This window comes from Nyctereutes procyonoides, unplaced genomic scaffold, assembly GCF_905146905.1.
Source record: "Nyctereutes procyonoides isolate TBG_1078 unplaced genomic scaffold, NYPRO_anot_genome, whole genome shotgun sequence".
NCBI lineage: Eukaryota > Metazoa > Chordata > Mammalia > Carnivora > Canidae > Nyctereutes > Nyctereutes procyonoides.
The window spans coordinates 47,042,198-47,060,675 of record NW_026575024.1 but is presented as its reverse complement, the minus strand read 5'-3'; positions in this window follow the sequence as shown (position 1 = coordinate 47,060,675).

Sequence of the window (18,478 nt, the reverse complement as noted above, 5' to 3'; positions counted from 1 at the left end):
GGTTCTGATTTGTATTTCCCTGATGGCAAGTGATGCAGAGCATTTTCTCATGTGCTTGTTGGCCATGTCTATGTCTTCCTCTGTGAGATTTCTCTTCATGTCTTTTGCCCATTTCATGATTGGATTGTTTGTTTCTTTGGTGTTGAGTTTAATAAGTTCTTTATAGGTCTTGGTCTGGTTTCTTAATTAGGATACTATGTATTGGGATTTTTGGATTTAATGAAGGAACACCAATGTCTTTACCTTGGCCTCAGTTTGCTCCAAGACCTGGGCTAAGCTTACAAACTAGACTTCATCAGTGTCGCAGGAGACAGAGAAAGTGAAGGGAGCAGGGAAGGAGAAAGGCGGAGGCCAAGTGGTGCATTGCAGAGTGGATCAGGAAATGTCTGGTGGCCAAGCCACAAAGAGCAGCTTCTGGTCTGAGTAGGCAGAATTGCTTAGTCTCCGAATGGCCTTTGAGGACAGGAAGGGAGAACGACTTATGGTATGGAGCCTCTTTACCTCTTTTGTCTCACTGATCAACTTCTTCTCTGTGGAGAGTTAACTGCCCACCCCCTCCTCTGGGTTACAGTGCCTGATTCCTCCAGAAAGCCTGTAGAAAGCCAGGTTGTGGATTTTGTGGTACAACTTGAGTCCCTGAGCCTATCAGGGTCCAGAGATGGTAGCTGCAGCAGAACCTCAGGGTGTCTGAGTGGTCCAACCTTGGGCAACAGGGCAGTTGCAAGTCTTCCATGGTGTAACAGAGGCCATGCTAAAGCCTAGCCTCAGAAAGACTGAAAACCCATTAGTTTTGGGAGAGAATATAAAGGTAGATGTGCCTGGGCAGGGGTGGGGGTGGGGGTGGGGGTGGATTTCCACTGAAGAAGTGGGGGGACTGGGGTAGAGGGAGCAGGTGAGAACTTCCAGCCCCTATTTCACCAGTTGCAACCAATCTGACGGCCAGGACAATTAGCTCTGCTCCAAGTGAGCTGGGGGGACCCCCAGGGGCTATCTCATAGGCTTGGAGTGTGAGTTTCCAGGCTGTGTGAAAGATGTGATCCTGTGGGGGTCACTAACATATAAGAGGTTAAGGGCCCAGGTGTGGGGGCGGTAGCCTATCAAAGGGTAAAGAGGAGAGAGCAATGCAGCAAGAAGCACAGCTTCCCACAGAGCCAGAAGGCACTGTCGTTCAAAGTGGGTGTGATGCAATAAACACAATGAAGACTGTTCAGCAAGACACCCCCTACTCTCACCCCCCAGAAGGAGAGACCCCAGGCTGGGAACTGAGGCCTGCAGGAACAGGTGGTCTGGAGGGGAAAGATTTCAGAAAGGTCAAATGAGATGGTGAAATTCCCACGAAGCCTGACACTTAGAAGATGCTCAGTGACCTTTAGCTGCATAATCGATTCAAAGAATGCATTTGGTATATTCAAACTACGATTTCCCATCAATAATTAAAAACAGGAAATATGGGTTTCAATCTGAAGCTAGAGCTACTGAAGTTCAAGGATTCATATCACCTGCCTTTTATTTCAGATGTTTTGCCAGTTTAATAAAGAAGCAGCAATGATCTTAAGGCAGAAAAGCCTCAGTCTTGCAGTAAAGCAAAGAATGCAGCTATATCTTTGGATCTAGTGTCTGATAGTGTTAGGAGATTTAAAGAGCACCCTCGTTTTTCAGAAATGGAACCAAGAAAAACAATGGCAGACAAGTTCCTGGGCTCCTTGAAAAGCCCTGTGAAACATTATCAAGAATCCATCTCTCTTCAGAGAAATCTCCACAAACAAGTTCATCTGTTTGTAGAACTTTATTTTTATCATCCTTATAGGCATAAAAATGAAGGCTTGCTAAAGTTGAGACAAAATTCTTTACCCTGCCACACATTTGTGGGAGTATTTCTAAACATACAGCAGATTTTCCACTTTCTTTAAGACTGGAGCATTCTAGAGGAAAGAAACAAGTGCAGATCGAGAAAAACTCAGAGAAACAGACACAGCTCCCACCTCAGGAAGGGGGCACACTTGGCATCATGGGCTGTGTAACAGCTCCTAGTGGGGTACTGGATCCTAGCATCTGATTGCTTTTTCTCAATATCATGTCTTATATGTGGGTCATGCTTGGGGATCTAGGCTGATATTTGATTCCTTATATTTTACTCTCTGTAAACATAAGTCTCTGACTTAAAATCTTTAAAGTCCTGCTCCCACCAGGACTTTGGAGCAGTTGGGGGGTTGCTTCTGCCTGCCTAATATCATTTCACTTTTTTCTGACCACAATGGCATCTTGGCCTTGCTCAAACCATGTCTCATGGGACTGTGTGAACCCATGCCCAGGGAAGGGTGTCATCCAGACCTGGAACACATACATTTTTTGGCCTCAGTGATTTGTTTTGTGTCTGGACAAGTGGAATTGCGGCTCAAATAATTTTCTCTTTCAGTGCTACCTGGTTGTGTGGATCTGGATGTTGGGTTTCCTGCAGTCACCCTGAGCTGAAATCAAGTGTTTATTGTAAAGATTTTAAAACTGCATTGTGTGCTTTCCAGAAAAGTTCTAGTTGATACAGATAGCAGACAGTGCCTGCCTCTGAAGGAGAAACTGAAGCCCAGCTACGAAGCTCAGTTTGAGCTTCATAGAGAAGCATGCTGGTATTCTTGTCATGCAAATATTTACCTCATGATCTGATTTGGAAAGCCTGCCCCAAGTATCCAGAGTAGTTGAGAAGCAGTGATGAGAGTAAGTTCCTCGATGGTAAGACAGCCATTTAGATGCAGAAAAAAATAAGATCATTTTCTTAAACTCCTAAGCAGATTATGGTGGCATTATTGGTTTTGGTAAACTGGTAGATGAATTACCATTTTCTTTTCCTGCTCTTACCACTCCCATAAGTGCACACTTTTCCTTCCTTCCAGACAGTCTAGTTTTCTCTACCAGGAATCTATTCAAGATCCCATTCCTATACTTGGTTGCTGTCAACTACTTCTGAGTTTGTCTCTAACTTACAACGAACTTGTTGTCTGATGGGTCTTCTCTTCCCAGAGGCTTCTATTTTGAGAAAAAAAAGAATCTCCCAGCAGGGGACTTGTGGGAAAAGTCTGATAGTTAGTCATGAGTAAATGGGCATATTATTTTCCAATGTGGTATTGGAGTTAAAGGTCATGAAGAGTTCCTTTGGAGGAAGAATCTATAGGATTCTATAAGTGATGGATTCCACATGAGGGGTGAGTAAGAAATGGTCTAAGATCAACACTTAGAATGTAGTCCTAAAGGTGCTAACCTTCATCAAGGATTGGAGCTTGACACAGCAGCTATCCATATCTCAAATACAAACTAGCAACATTGCTGTTGCCTTTGTCCTCTCCTGATGTCTTCCTTCACCTGTGCAGCCTGCTTAAATGCTTGTAGGGTTAGGGGGTCTGGGCAGATTGTTAATAAACCAAGAGCAAAGCAAACAAACTAAATTCTCATCTGAAATGACACTTCTTAGTATTTCATTCTTCACATTCTATGATGTATCTGGCATTAACTAATAGGATTATACCAAGATATCAAGATATATCCATCTGGAATGGTCACACCATAAAAGGAAAAAATTGAAGTTTAATCAAGTAGCTCCAAGTTGTATTTCTGGGACAGAGGAAGAGACAATGCAAACTAGTTTTTGACAAAACTTTATTTTCTTTTTCTCAGTACTAGCCACCTGTACTCTCCTTCTCTCTCTCTCCTCTCTCTCTCTCTCTCTCTCTCTCTCTACACACACACACACACACACACACACACACACACACACACACAAAGGCATCAGGGCCCTTCCATTCTCACCTTCCTTTGGCTTCTTCTCAGGAAGAAAGCCAATGAATTACTCTATACTATCATGTAGATGACTGATAAGACTGTATGCATGACCTCTCCCCGGAACATTTTCATTATAAAGCAGGAACAAAAACTGTAAATTAAAGGAAGAAATTTCTCAGTTGGAAATCAAGTCAAAAATTGGGTAAGATTGTGGGGAAGGTCACCAGGCACCTTGAGTGCTTTGCCTGAACATATTGGTCAAATCTATTAATGAATAGATAAAGTGAGATGTGTGTGTGGGGGGGTCCATCCTGGCCCATTAGATGCAGGTTGAACTATTAAATCCACGAAAACAGCACATCCATTGGAAGTCAGAAAATCTGAATGTGAGCCTTACATCTATGCTTTTCTACACTATTGACCAGGTTCTCATTCTTTTTTTTTTCTCCCCTCCCTGGAATGACATATGTACTCAGCTTGAAAATCAAAGGACATGAGGCTGAGGTGATATGTTACCATTCTCATTATTACTCCTTACGTCCTCAAAGTTCAGGACATTTCAGAAAAAAATAAATACAACATGGAAATTATCCTTGACTTCATCACCTAAAAGCCATCAAAGTTTTCCCAAATATACCCTACCTGAAAAAAGGAAAACTTGTTGAATAAGTATCAGATGCCATTTGGGATTGTTGTCTACCAAAACATGAGAGACACCTAACTCTGGAAAATGAACAAGGGGTAGTGATGAGCACTGGGTGTTATGCTATATGTTAGGAAATTGAACTCCAATAAAAAAAATTTAAAAAGGATTGTTTTCTATGCTATGGATAATCAGAAAGCCTGATGCACTGTGGATATTAGGGATGTAAGAGAAGTTTCAAAGAGCATTTTCAAAACCATAGCTGGGGGCATCACAATGCCAGATTTCAGGTTGTACTACAAAGCTGTGGTCATCAAGACAGTGTGGTACTGGCACAAAAACAGACACATAGATCAATGGAACAGAATAGAGAACCCAGAAGTGGACCCTCAACTTTATGGTCAACTAATATTCGATAAAGGAGGGAAGACTATCCACTGGAAGAAAGACAGTCTCTTCAATAAATGGTGCTGGGAAATTGGACATCCACATGCAGAGGAATGAAACTAGACCACTCTCTTGCACCATACACAAAGATAAACTCAAAATGGATGAAAGATCTAAATGTGAGACAAGATTCCATCAAAATCCTAGAGGAGAACACAGGCAACACCCTTTCTGAACTCGGCCACAGTAACTTCTTGCAAGATACATCCACGAAGGCAAAAGAAACAAAAGCAAAAATGAACTATTGGGACTTCATCAAGATAAGAAGCTTTTGCACAGCAAAGGATACAGTCAACAAAACTAAAAGACAACCTACAGAATGGGAGAAGATATTTGCAAATGACGTATCAGATAAAGGGCTAGTTTCCAAGATCTATAAAGAACTTGTTAAACTCAACACCAAAGAAGCAAACAATCCAATCCTGAAATGGGCAAAAGACATGAAGAGAAATCTCACAGAGGAAGACATGGACATGGCCAACACGCACATGAGAAAATGCTCTGCATCACTTGCCATCAGGGAAATACACATCAAAACCACAATGAGATACCACCTCACACCAGTGAGAATGGGGAAAGTTAACAAGGCAGGAAACTACAAATGTTGGAGAGGATGCGGAGAAAAGGGAACCCTCTTACACTGTTGGTGGGAATGTGAACTGGTGCAGCCACTCTGGAAAACTGTGTGGAGGTTCCTCAAAGAGTTAAAAATAGACCTGCCCTACAACCCAGCAATTGCACTGCTGGGGATTTACCCCAAAGATGCAGATGCAATGAAATGCCGGGACACCTGCACCCTGATGTTTCTAGCAGCCATGTCCACAATAGCCAAACTGTGGAAGGAGCCTCGGTGTCCATCGAAAGATGAATGGATAGAGAAGCTGTGGTCTATGTATACAATGGAATATTACTCAGCCTTTAGAAATGACAGGTACCCACCATTTGCTTCAATGTGGATGGAACTGGAGGGTATTATGCTGAGTGAAATAAGTCAATTGGAGAAGGACAAATATTATATGGTCTCATTCATTTGGGGAATATAAACAATAGTGAAAGGGAATAGAAGGTAAGGGAGAAGAAATGGGTAGGAAATATCAGAAAGGGAGACAGAACATGAAGACTCCTAACTCTGGGAAACGAACTAGGGGTGGTAGAAGAGGAGGAGGGCAGGGGGTGGGGGTGACTGGGTGACAGGAACTGAGGGGGACACTTGACGGGGTGAGCACTGGGTGTTATTCTGTATGTTGGCAAAGTGAACACCATTAAAAATAAATTTATTACTTAAAAAAACAAAGAACATTTTCTTTTTTTTTAACTCCTACTATTTATTCATTGCAATAAAATGACAAGTCCAGTAGTTGATCATCACCAGATAAGAGGAATTGAACAATTTATAAGAGGAGAAAAACAGTAACAAACAAATCTAAGACATGCAGAGAATGAAACTGGACTACTTCCTTACACCATACACAAAGCTAAATTCAAAATGGATGAAAGACCTAAATGTGAGACAGGAAATCATCAAAATCCTAGAGGAGAACACAGGCAGCAACCTCTTTGAGCTCAGCCATTGCAACTTCCCACTAGATATGTTGCTGGAAGCAAGGGAAACAAAGGCAAAATGAACTATTGGGACTTAATCAAGATAAAAAGGTTCTGCAGCAAAGGAAACAATCAACAAAACTAAAAGACAACCTACAGAACAGGAGAAGATATTTGCAAATGACATATCAGATAAAGAGTATCTAAGATCTACAAAAAACTTATCAAACTCAATACCCAAAAAAGAAATAATCCAGTTAAGAAATGGGCAGAAGACATGAATAGACATTTTTCCAAAGAAGACATCCAGATGGCCAACAGACACAAGAAAAGATGTTCAACATCACTCATCCCCAGGGAAATGCAAATCAAAACCATGATGAAATACCACCTCACACCTCTCATAATGGTTAAAATGCAAACTGGTACAGCCACTCTGGAAAACAGTAATGAGGTTCCTCAAAAAGCAAAAAATAAGACTACCCTATAATCCAGCAATTGCATTACCAGGTATTTATGTAAAGGCTACAAAAATCATTTCAAAGGGGTACATGCACCCTGATGTTTATGGCAACATTATTAATAGTCAAACTATGGAAAGAGCCCACATATCCATTGACGGATGAATGGACAAAGAAAATGTGATGTATGTGTGTGTGTGTGTGTGTGTGTATACATATATACACATATACATATATAATGGAATATTACTCAGCCACCAAAAAAGATGAAATCTTGCCATTTACAATGACATGGAGCTAGAGTGTATTATACCAAGGGACATAAGTCATCCAGAGAAAGACAAATACCACATTATCTAAATCATATGTGGATCTAAGAAACAAAACAGATGAACATATGGGAGGGGGGAGAAAGAGAGAGAGAGAGAAAAAAAAAACTAATCATAAAAGACTTTTAATGATACAGAACAAACTGAAGGTTGATGTATGGTGAGTATTAAAGAGGGCACTTCTAGTGATGAGCATTGGGTATTGTACATGTGATGAATCACTAAATCCTACTCCTGAAACCAATACTGCATTGTGTGTTAACTAACTAGAATTCAAAGAGATTATAGGAGAAAGGAGGGAAAATGAGTGGGAAAAATTAGAGAAAGTGACAAAATATAAGAGACTCCTAACTCTGGGAAACAAACAAGGAGTAGTGGAAGGGGACGTGGGTGGGAGGATGGGATGACTAGGTGACAAGCACTGAAGAGGGCACTTGATGGGATAAGCACTGATGCTATACAGTATGTTGGCAAATCGAACTTCAATAAAAAAAAATACACACACACACACACACACACATAAATTTGAAGAGGAAAAAAAGGAAAATCATGTGAAAAACAAAACAAAACAAAACAAATCCAAGGTAACCAAGTCTGATTACAGTTATTTCTAGAAGCTTTCCTTTTATAGAGTTCCCTTGCAGATGGCCGGTGATGCCATGAAACCCTATCCATTTCAGTGAGCACTGCACCACTGGCACGGCTGTAGGCTGACACCTACGGGGTTTTAGCATTCATGTTCTATAAATGTTTTCATAAGTTTCATTTCTATTCCATGTGAAATTCAATGTAATGCAGAATCAGTAACCTATGGCATCCAGCCAAGGAATGAATTTATGCCTCAAATAAAGGAAAAGCAAAGAGCAAACCACACTCACCACATGCCTGTTTCTGTCCAGAATCTCAAATGCCTTTCTAGGGAGTAGAAGGTGATAAATGTGAAGCTGAGAAATGTTTAGAATTCTACATAATGGTAGCTCTGCTTCCCATGTTCACACAATCTGAGAATTGTGAGCATCTCTTCAATGTTTACTTGGCAAGGTTGAAAAAGAAGTTACTGAATAAAATAACAAATTGCCATTTGTTTTGTTTAAATGTGTGCCAAAAAACTAACTTTTTTTCCTTTGAATAAATAGGCTTACAACCAAGATACAATTGATTTCTAAAGTGTAGAAATCACCTGAACTCTTGGTCATCTGTCAGTGATAACATCCTGATGTGTGTACATGGACCTACACCTTTCTTTTATTTTTATAAATTTATTTTTTATTGGTGTTCAATTTGCCAACATATAGAATAACACCCAGTGCTCATCCCGTCAAGTGCCCACCTCAGTGCTCGTCACCCAGTCACCCCCACCAACCCGCCCACCTCCCCTTCCACCACCCCTAGTTCATTTCCCAGGGTTAGGAGTCTTCATGTTCTGTCTCCCTTTCTGATATTTCCCATTCATTTTCTCTCCTTTCCCCTTTATTCCCTTTCACTATTATTTATATTCCCCAAATGAATGAGACCATAGCCTTCTATGAAGGACCATTGTCTTTCTCCGATTGGCTTATTTCACTCAGCATAATACCCTCCAGTTCCACCCACATCGAAGCAAATGGTGGGTATTTGTCGTTTCTAATGGCTGAGTAATATTCCATTGTATACATAAACCACATCTTCTTTATCCATTCATCTTTCGATGGACACCGAGGCTCCTTCCACAGTTTGGCTATTGTGTATTTAAATGGACTTTAAATCTCTGATGACTTTACATATATGCTAAGATCCAAATCATGTGAAGGAGTTTGCTCCACAAAAGTTGGGGGCAAGGACAGCCCTTGGCAAAGAAATAAATAGTATCAGGCTGAAAAGTATGTATAGCCTCGTGTTGGAAGCCACTGAAGCTGAAACATGGTGATAGGGCAGCAGGAGGCAAGGCTGGAAGGGTGGGCGTGATCAAGTAGAGTGAGCCTTGATAAGGTACTTGGGTGCTTGGACCATATTCTAAGATGTATGGGATGTTGTTGGAAAGTCCAAGGTAGGAAAAAGTAACATGGTCTATGTTTTTTAAAAAAAACGACATTGGCTCTATGTGGAGAATGAAATGTCCAGGTCAAGGAACCAAAAACAGGAGACAAGTTAGGAAGCTATAGTCTTGTCCAGGGCAGGACATTCTAAAAGCTTGAACAAGAGTACTGAGAATTCACAGAAGCGATAGATTCATGATATCAGTATCTGTAGACAAAGGAAGTCTTCCTGGTTGTGACAGAAGGAGAGAATTCAAAGAGGCTGCTAGAATTTTGTCTCAAGCCAAGTGAATAATGTTAAGATATTGTTGGCAGAGATGAAATAGGCTCTAAGTAGGTTTGGGGAACACTTCTGGAGTTCTCTTTGGAGCACTGTAGACATTTTCCCCGTAGATATACATGGTAAGTCAAGCATATGATTTAGATTAGGGACAGATACAGATTTTGGAGACTGCATGTAGATGATTTGAAGCATAGGTCAGAATGTCATCACTCGAAGCAGTTTTAGATTTACAACAAAATTGGTAGGAAAGTACAGAGAGTTCTCGTATATCATCTGCAACTACCCATGCACAACCACATCCTTCTATCAATAATTGATAAACCTAAATTAGCTTAATAGCTCATTTCTTTTTTGTGCTAAATATTATTCCATTTCCTGGATGCCACCGTTTATGCTTTCACCTACCAAAACACATCTTTCTTTCTTTCAAGTTCTGGCAATTATAAATAAAACTGTTATAAACACACATGTGTGGGCTTATGTGTTGACCTAAGCTTTCAGGTCATGTAGGTATACACCAAGGAGTGCATTGCTATATTATATAGGAACAATAGGTTTAGTTTTATAAGAAACTGCCAAATGTTTTTTCAAGGCTTGAAATTCTGTATTCTGGATGAGTTTCTTTTTTTTTTTTTTTCTGGATGAGTTTCTATTTCTCAATAATCACATCAGAATTTAGTATTGCCATTGGTTTGGATGTTGGCCATTCTAGTAGGTGTATGGTGGAAACTGTACATTGTTTTAATGCACATTTCCCTAATACCAATTGATGTTAAGCTCTTTTTATATATTTATTTGTCATTTGTGTATCTTCTTTGATGAAGTGCTGTTCAGATCTTTTGACCATTTTTTCAGTTAGGTTGTTCAATTTTCTTATTGTTGATTTTTAAGAATTTTTTGTATATTTTGTGGAAGTCTTTTATCAGATGTGTGTTTTGCAAAGTATATTCTCTCAGTCTGTGGCTTGTCTTCTCATTTTTTTGACACTTTCAAAGAGAAGAAGTATTTTATTTTAATGAAATCCAACTTATCCATGATTTCTTTGATAGTGCCTTTAGTGTTGTATCTAAGAAGTCATTACTATTTCCAGGGTCACCTAGATTTTCTCCTGTTATTTCTAGGAGTTTTATAGTTTTTGTTTTACATTTAGGTCTATGATTTTGATTTAATTTTTGTGAAGGATGTAAGGTCTGTGTCTAGATTAGATTTTTGTGTGTGTGTGTGTCCAATTTTCCACAATATTTTGTGGAAAAGACTATCTTTGCTCAAATTGTGTGCTTTTGCTCCTTTGTCAAAGATTGGTTAACTCTGTTTATTCAGGACTATTTCTGGGCTATCTTCTGTTCTATGGATCTATTTGTCTGTTCTTTCACCAATACCACATTGTTTTGATTACTATAGCTTTATAGTAAGTCTTGAAGTCAGGTAGTAGCAGTCTTCCAACTTTGTTCATCTTCAATATTGAGTTAAATATTCTGAATCTTTTGCCTCTCTCTGTAAACTTTAGAATCAGTATGTCAATAACCACAAATGACTAACTGGGATTTTGATTGAGTTGCATTGAATCTATAGATCAAGTTGGGAAAAATGGACATTTCAACAATATTGACTCTTTCTATCCATGAATATGGAATATCTTTTCATTTGTTTAGTTCTTTCATTCTTTTCATCAATTTTATGGTTTTCTTCATATAGATCTTATGTTTATTTTGTTAGATTTATGCCTAAGTATTTCATTTTTTGTGTGCTAATGTAAATGGTAATGTGCTCTTAACTTCAAGTTCTATTTGTACATTGCTGGTATATTGGAAAATGATTGACTTCTGTATATTGTATATTGACTTTGTATCCTGCAAACTTATAATTACTTATTAATTCCAGGAGATATTGCTGTGGCAGGAGTGGTGGTGGTTTTTTGGATTTATAGTATTGACATTTCATCTGCAATAAAAACAGTTTTATTGCTTCCTCCTAATCCGTACACCTTTTATTTGTTAACCACTAATTCTTAAGATTCATTTCAATATCAACACATTATGAATATATACAAAAAAGAGACTATTTGGTATATAGGAATAAAACAAAAAATCCTGAAATTTTACATCTGCCCAAAGTAATTAATTGGTAAAGACAAATACTATATGATTTCACTTACTCTAGGTAATCAAACTTACAGAGACAGAAAATAGAATGGTGGTTGCCAGGGACTGAAGATAGTGGGGAATGGGGAGGTATTGTTTAATGGCTGCGGAGTTTCAGTTCTGAAACATGATAAATATTCTGGAGATGGGTGGTGGTGATGTTTACACAATAATATGAAGGTACTTAATGCCACAGAACTATATACTTAAAAATGGTTAAGGTAATGAGTTATTTTGTTGCTAATGGATTTAGAGCCCTCACACCACAACACTGATAAAACAGGATTTTGTGTGTGTGTTTGTGTGTGTGTGTGTGTGTGTGTGTGTGTGTGTGAGGGTGCTGTTTTGTTTTATTTTTTGCCTTTGCTTTTTACTTTTAGAATCCACTTGTTATCAAAATGATTAACAGAAACTCAAAAATTCAAAGTTTCTAAACAAAGTTCAGTAACTAAAAGACATAAGCTTAAAGAGCACAATAAAGCAGTGGCAAAGCAGTAATTAACTCAGGTTTTGTCCACACAGTGATTCCAAACACCTGTTCTCTTTTCTCTTCTTCTCTCTTTGATAGCTGCTACTGAGAAGTTATCATTTCTACATAATGCTCCCACTTATTTGGAAGCATCCATAATGTGTCCATAAACAATCATGGATAATATTACCAAGAATCATACAAGTTTTTAAATATTTTGTTTTGTTTTTGTTTTGTTTTTATCATTCTTTTGTTTTTGTTTTTGTTTTTATCATTCATCCAATTCCCAGAGCAGTGTGACTCACTGTCTGGATACTCTAGTCTCTGAAAGGGAGTAGGTGTCAATCTCTTCCCAGTGTGGCTGCCATCTTCTGCCATGATCCTGCCCTTGTTATTTTCCTCTCGGTCACCATCCATCTCCCTCTTCAACTCCTGCCAGCCTTTTCCTGCTATGAAAATCTACAATTCCTTCACTAGAGCTCTGAGGCATAAAATTTGACAAATACTTAGCAAATTATATTCCTATTCCCGGGGCCATGATTCCTGCCAATGCACCATTACCAATGCTCACTCATAGCATGTGTTTTATTTTAGAATGACCTTGGTTTTGTGTTGATGCAGGTCTGAAAATTTCCAAGTTTCCACATTAGCTCAATTAAATGGCCCATTCAAAGCCTCCCTGAAGTCACTGCATGTCATGTGAACAGAAAGCTTGAGATCATCTTAGATAAGCACATTAGATGCCTCCATACCGTGACCAACATGCCTTCAACCTCCTGCAGCAAGAGTGCCCAGTGCTGTGTGGGCTGACTCAGTTCCAAACAACAGTGTCCTAGTGTGCCAGAGCTGAGCACCCTCCACCTGTGCACAGGCAGGCCTAGAAGTGTGTAAACCTCAGCGCTTCCAGGCAATACCTTGACCATTGAAGCCAGAAATTGGTGCATAAATACTTCTGCCTACTATACTTCCAGCCAATTTATAACACTCTGTGCTTCTCTTGGGAGGTCCCAGAAGAATCACACAGTGATGTCCCCTCCTGTTCCCTGGAATGATGTACCACATAAGCCCCTGCACACAGCGCTTTGCCCCATTGGCTTTTGGGAGACTTCAATCTAAGATCCTCAGTTAGTCCTATCAGCTGCTCTAGTCAGTGTTTGTCAGTGGGAACAGTACTTCTCTCCAGGGGGTGTTTTGGAAATTTCTGGAAGTGTTTTTGACAGTGGGGGCAACCTTGGCTTTGGAGAGAAGACTCCATGGTTGTCAAATGCTTTTTAATACATGAGAAGTTCTCACATCAATAAGTATCTGTGTCAAGTCCCCCAAAATATTGGCTATGTCCCCCAGAATATTAACTATGTAAGAAAAAGTTTATAATAATTTTATCTCAAAACCTAAGAAAAATAAGATATTTGTTACAGTTTTAATATGCATTGAGTTTTCCAGGATATCCAATTTTGTGTGAATGGAGAGGAGATGACTTTGTTTTCTTTCAGAGCTTGACCTAGAGTTTTTCAAATGTTTTGGAAAAAGCACACAGAAACAAAACACTTGCCTTGTTCAGGAAGGTGACACAACATGCTGGTGGCGCCGGTGTCAGATGGTTTCCTAACCTTAGTGCACAGACTGACTGGTTCCTCATCTTGTGTGTTAACATTTCAGCACATACACACGGGAGTCATCCTCATTACACACCACAGTCTTTACTCCCTCCAATATTACACTTAGAGCATTAGAGCACTTATGAAGATCAGCGTGTTATATATTATCAATTAATTTCATTTCCAGATAGTACCAGAGATGCTATATTTGTTATCAACAGAAAGTATGGCAACTTGTGGGGTTGAGAGCCACCATCCTAAATCTAAATGCACCATCCAGTTAAATATTTTTTTTTAGTTTATTTATGATAGAGAGAGAGAGAGAGAGAGAGAGAGAGAGAGAGAGAGGCAGAGACACAGGCAGAGGGAGAAGCAGGCTCCATGCACCGGGAGCCTGACGTGGGATTTGATTCCGGGTCTCCAGGATCGCGCCATAGGCCAAAGGCAGGCGCTAAACCACTGCGCCACCCAGGGATCCCTTTTTTTTTTTTTTTTTTAGCAGTTAAATATTTTAAAGAGCCTTGAAAACCATGAAGATATTGCTCCGTTTTCTACCCAATAAAGGTGATATCACGGTCTATTAAATAAACTCCTCATTAAATTCAGTGTGGGGAAAAATGTTACTCTTCAAATGAAACTTTGTGTTTCATTTGTGTTATCAGAAGCTTGTCTTTGAACTACCAGGAAGCTCATACTCAGGGCTGAGTCAGTACCTTTTGTCATCTGTGACACCTGCCATATATTTACGGTGGATAGACAGCTCACATACACACACACACACACACGTATAAAATAGTCTTAGTTTTATTTTGATGTTGAATTATAAGGGCTATATGCAGAATATTTTGTAAGCAACTTCAAATAATTTGCAGAAGTAAGTGAGGTTGATAATCTGAATGAGGGAATGAATGGGAAGTTACACAAGAAATCAGAAATTTTCAACCAAGAAATCACAGAAAAATTTCAAAATTTGTACAATTCTCTTATTCAATTTGCACCATAGACTGTCTTTTTAATCCTGTATTTTTCCCCAAATGGAAATATCTAATTAAGATTGGTTTTTAGTGAAACAAATAGTGCACTCATACATTCACTCTGTAAATATTTAAATATTTGGCAATGCTGAATTCCCTTTTGAAATAAACCTAATCTCAATCCTCCTTTCCTAAACCCTAGTGAATATTCCCTTCCAGATTTTTCTATGTGTTTACCTGTACCTCTATCTGTACTTCTACCTGTATCTATACCTGCATCTACACCAGCACCTGTGTCTGTATCTACATAACAATTAGACAATCTGAAACTACATAGTTTCAGAGTAATATATAAATTATAAAAAAGTATAACAAAATGCCTATACACATATTATATATATACATATATATATTCTTACTTAAGAGTGTATGTATTAGGGGTGTCTCAGGGGTCTTTTTCTGTGACTATAAGTCTCCGAAACTCATTTTAAATGCTTCCTAGAAGTGCATAGTAAGACTATCCCACAATTGATTTAGCTCTTCTACTGCTGATCATAAAGTGCTTCTAGTTTTTCAGGGAATCCCCTTGATTATATCCCATCTTAATGTGATGACTTCTTTGGCAATATTCCCCCACACAAGACCACAGTTTCCCTCCTTCAGACCTGCACGTCTTAGGTCCACAGTGGAAGCCCAATACCTGGCTGTTATTGTGACTTATCCCTGTAGACTCTCTCATGTTCTGGTAACTTCTTTTTCACATTCTGAGCCCTTTCTCCTTCCTGAACCCACTTATTTTCCCTCCACACTCTCCAAGCGATTCCCCAGCACCACCCCAGGCAATGGACAGGGCTGGAGCAACCGCACCAGACAGGCTCCATAGCCAAGCCCCTCCCTAGGCAGCCCTCAGCTGCCAGTGGGCACCCTTCTCAGCCAGGCCTGAACACTCTACAAGATTGACTGAGCTGAGGTTGGCACTACCTTAGGACAGCTGTGGCTGGAATGCCACAGTGAATGGACCCGCAGGCACCTTCCCAGCACCTCCCTAGCCAGGTTCCCCCTGCATAAATGTCCTTAGCAGTGGCAACTCCACTAGCTGCAAGAGCCTCCTGCTTCCCCTCCTGAGGGCCTTACTCCTTCAGAAAAGGCAAGGCCCTCAGGGCAGGAAGTTCCACACCCTTGGGGACCAGCCCTCTGCTAAGCTACCAAGTCAGCTATAGAGGAGGTGGGGCAAATGAAGGGGTACTCAGGGAGAGGCTGGATCAGGCTGATAAGACAGAAAATTTAAGGAAACGATCACTTGAATTTTAAACACAAAAAGGTCATTGTGAAGAGATTCATGAGATCTTCTCTAAATATTTTCTAAAGCCTGGATAAGAAAGGATTATTTCATGTCATCTATGGGGCTGTGAGCCCTATTGTAGCACACAAAAAGTAGAACATGTGCTAGTTTTCAAAGAGCAGTTCTACATAGCCACTTCAGCCCTCTCCTAATTTTAACTCTTTAAAGAAAATTTAATTTAATGCCTATTATTTATTTTTATTTATTTAAGTAATCTCTATGTCCAACATGGGGCTCGAATTCATGCCTGCTCTTCTGACTGAGCCAGCCAGGCTCCCCTTTAATGTCCATTATCATCCACTGGTATAATGTCTTTCCAAAAATCATAAAATTTTCCATTATGCTTGTAAGTCACTGAGTCATTTTGTTTTATTATTTTTATGCTCATCTTGTTTCTCAAGATGGGTTTCCTTTGGAAAGTGAGAGACCCATCGCTTAACCATGTTTTCTATATGTAATAAAGGGATTTAGAGATTGTTAGCATTGTTAGCAGTTTCAATGTGTTTAATGTCTATTCTTCCTCTCTTCAACTGTCCATTCCTTGTCCATTCATTCCATTCTAGTCCACTATAAGTGAATCTTTCTCATGATATTTTAGGAGAAAAACTCTATACAAATTCCTCAGAAACTGCCCAACTTCTTAAAAAATGGCCAAAAATATGTAGATAAGTATTTCACAAAATAATATATCCAAATGGGTTAAAAGTAAATAAATACCACGTGTTTGTATAGATATGGGCTAATGGGAATTCGCACACTTTAAAAAATTGCTTGGAAGCATTTCCGAAAAGTAAACCACATCCACCTTATTATCCAGGTATTGCACAAAAGCTTATCTCACAAAAAAATAGACAAAGATATTTATAGCAGCATTATTCATAGGTATCAATAATAGTCAAGATGTAGAAATAACCCAAATCGGGCAGCCCCCGTGGCTTAGCGGTTTAGCGCCACCTTCAGACCAGGGTGTGATCCTGGAGACTCCGGATCAAGTCCCACGTCAGGCTCCCAGCATGGAGCTTGCTTCTATCTATCTAATCTATCTATCTATCTATCTATCTATCTATCTATCTATCTATCTATCTATCATAAGTAAATTAAAAATATTTAAAAAAAGAATGGCCTTGCAAGCTGTTAAAAAAAAGAAATAACCCAAATCAACATAAGTAATGCAAACTGAGCCCTCTTCCATAGAAGAGTGCAGGCACAAAAAACAAAACCAAACAAAAAAACCAAAATAATTGAATCTCAGGGTCATGACATCAAGCAAAAGAAGCCAGATACCAAAGAGCACATACTGTGTGTATGATTCTGTTTATATGGACCTGAAGACCCTGAAAAAAAAAACTGTGTTAAGAGAACCCAGACTATAGCTTCCTTCTGGGCAGACAGGAAGGAGCAGGAGGGAGTGGGGAGCTGGGAATGCCCTTCAGCTTGATCTGAGCAGTAGTCATGTGACTCTAGACATGTATAAAAGACATTCACTAGACTATGGAACTAAAATCTGTGTATCTGACTGCATTTATTTTAAGCCTCAGTTAAAAAAAGAGGAGATATAGCAGTTGAATGTAATATGCAGAATTTGTTTGGATACTGTTTTGAATAAAATTGCTATAAAAAGACATTCATGAAACAATCAAGAAATGACAACACTGACTTAATACTATGTAAGGTTAAGTAATTATTATGTTTTATGTATGTAGATGGAATCTCATGATGTGTTGTTTATGCCTTCATCTGTTGGGATTCATCTTGAAAACTGAAATGATATCATATTTGTTTGGGCTTTGCTTCAAAATAACCCAGGAGAGTCTGGGAGTCTGGGAGAGGAACATGGATGGCACAGAGGGCACAGGTTGGGGCCACATTGACCAGAGGTGCAAGGGTTCATTGCACTGTTCTTTTCAATTCTGTGTTGGGAAATTTTCCTTTTATTTATTTATTTTTTATAAATTAATTTTTATTGGTGTTCAATTTACCAACATACAGAATAACACCCAGTGCTCATCCTGTCAAGTGTCCCCCTCAGTGCCCGTCACCCATTCACCCCCACCCCCCGCCCTCCTCCCCCTCCACCACCCCTAGTTCATTTCCCAGAGTTAGAAGTCTTTATGTTCTGTCTCCCTTTCTGATATTTCTCACACATTTCTTCTCCCTTCCCTTATATTCCCTTTCACTATTATTCATATTCCCCAAATGAATGAGAACATACACTGTTTGTCCTTCTCCGGTTACTGTGGCCAAGTTCAAAAAGGGTGTTGCCTGAGTTCTCCTCTGGGATTTTGATGGAATCTTGTCTCACATTTAGATCTTTCATCCATTTTGAATTTATCTTTGTGTATGGTGCAAGAGAGTGGTCCAGTTTCATTCTTCTGCATGTGGATGTCCAATTTTCCCAGCACCATTTATTGAAGAGACTGTCTTTATTCCAGTGGATCGTCTTTCCTCCTTTATCGAATATTA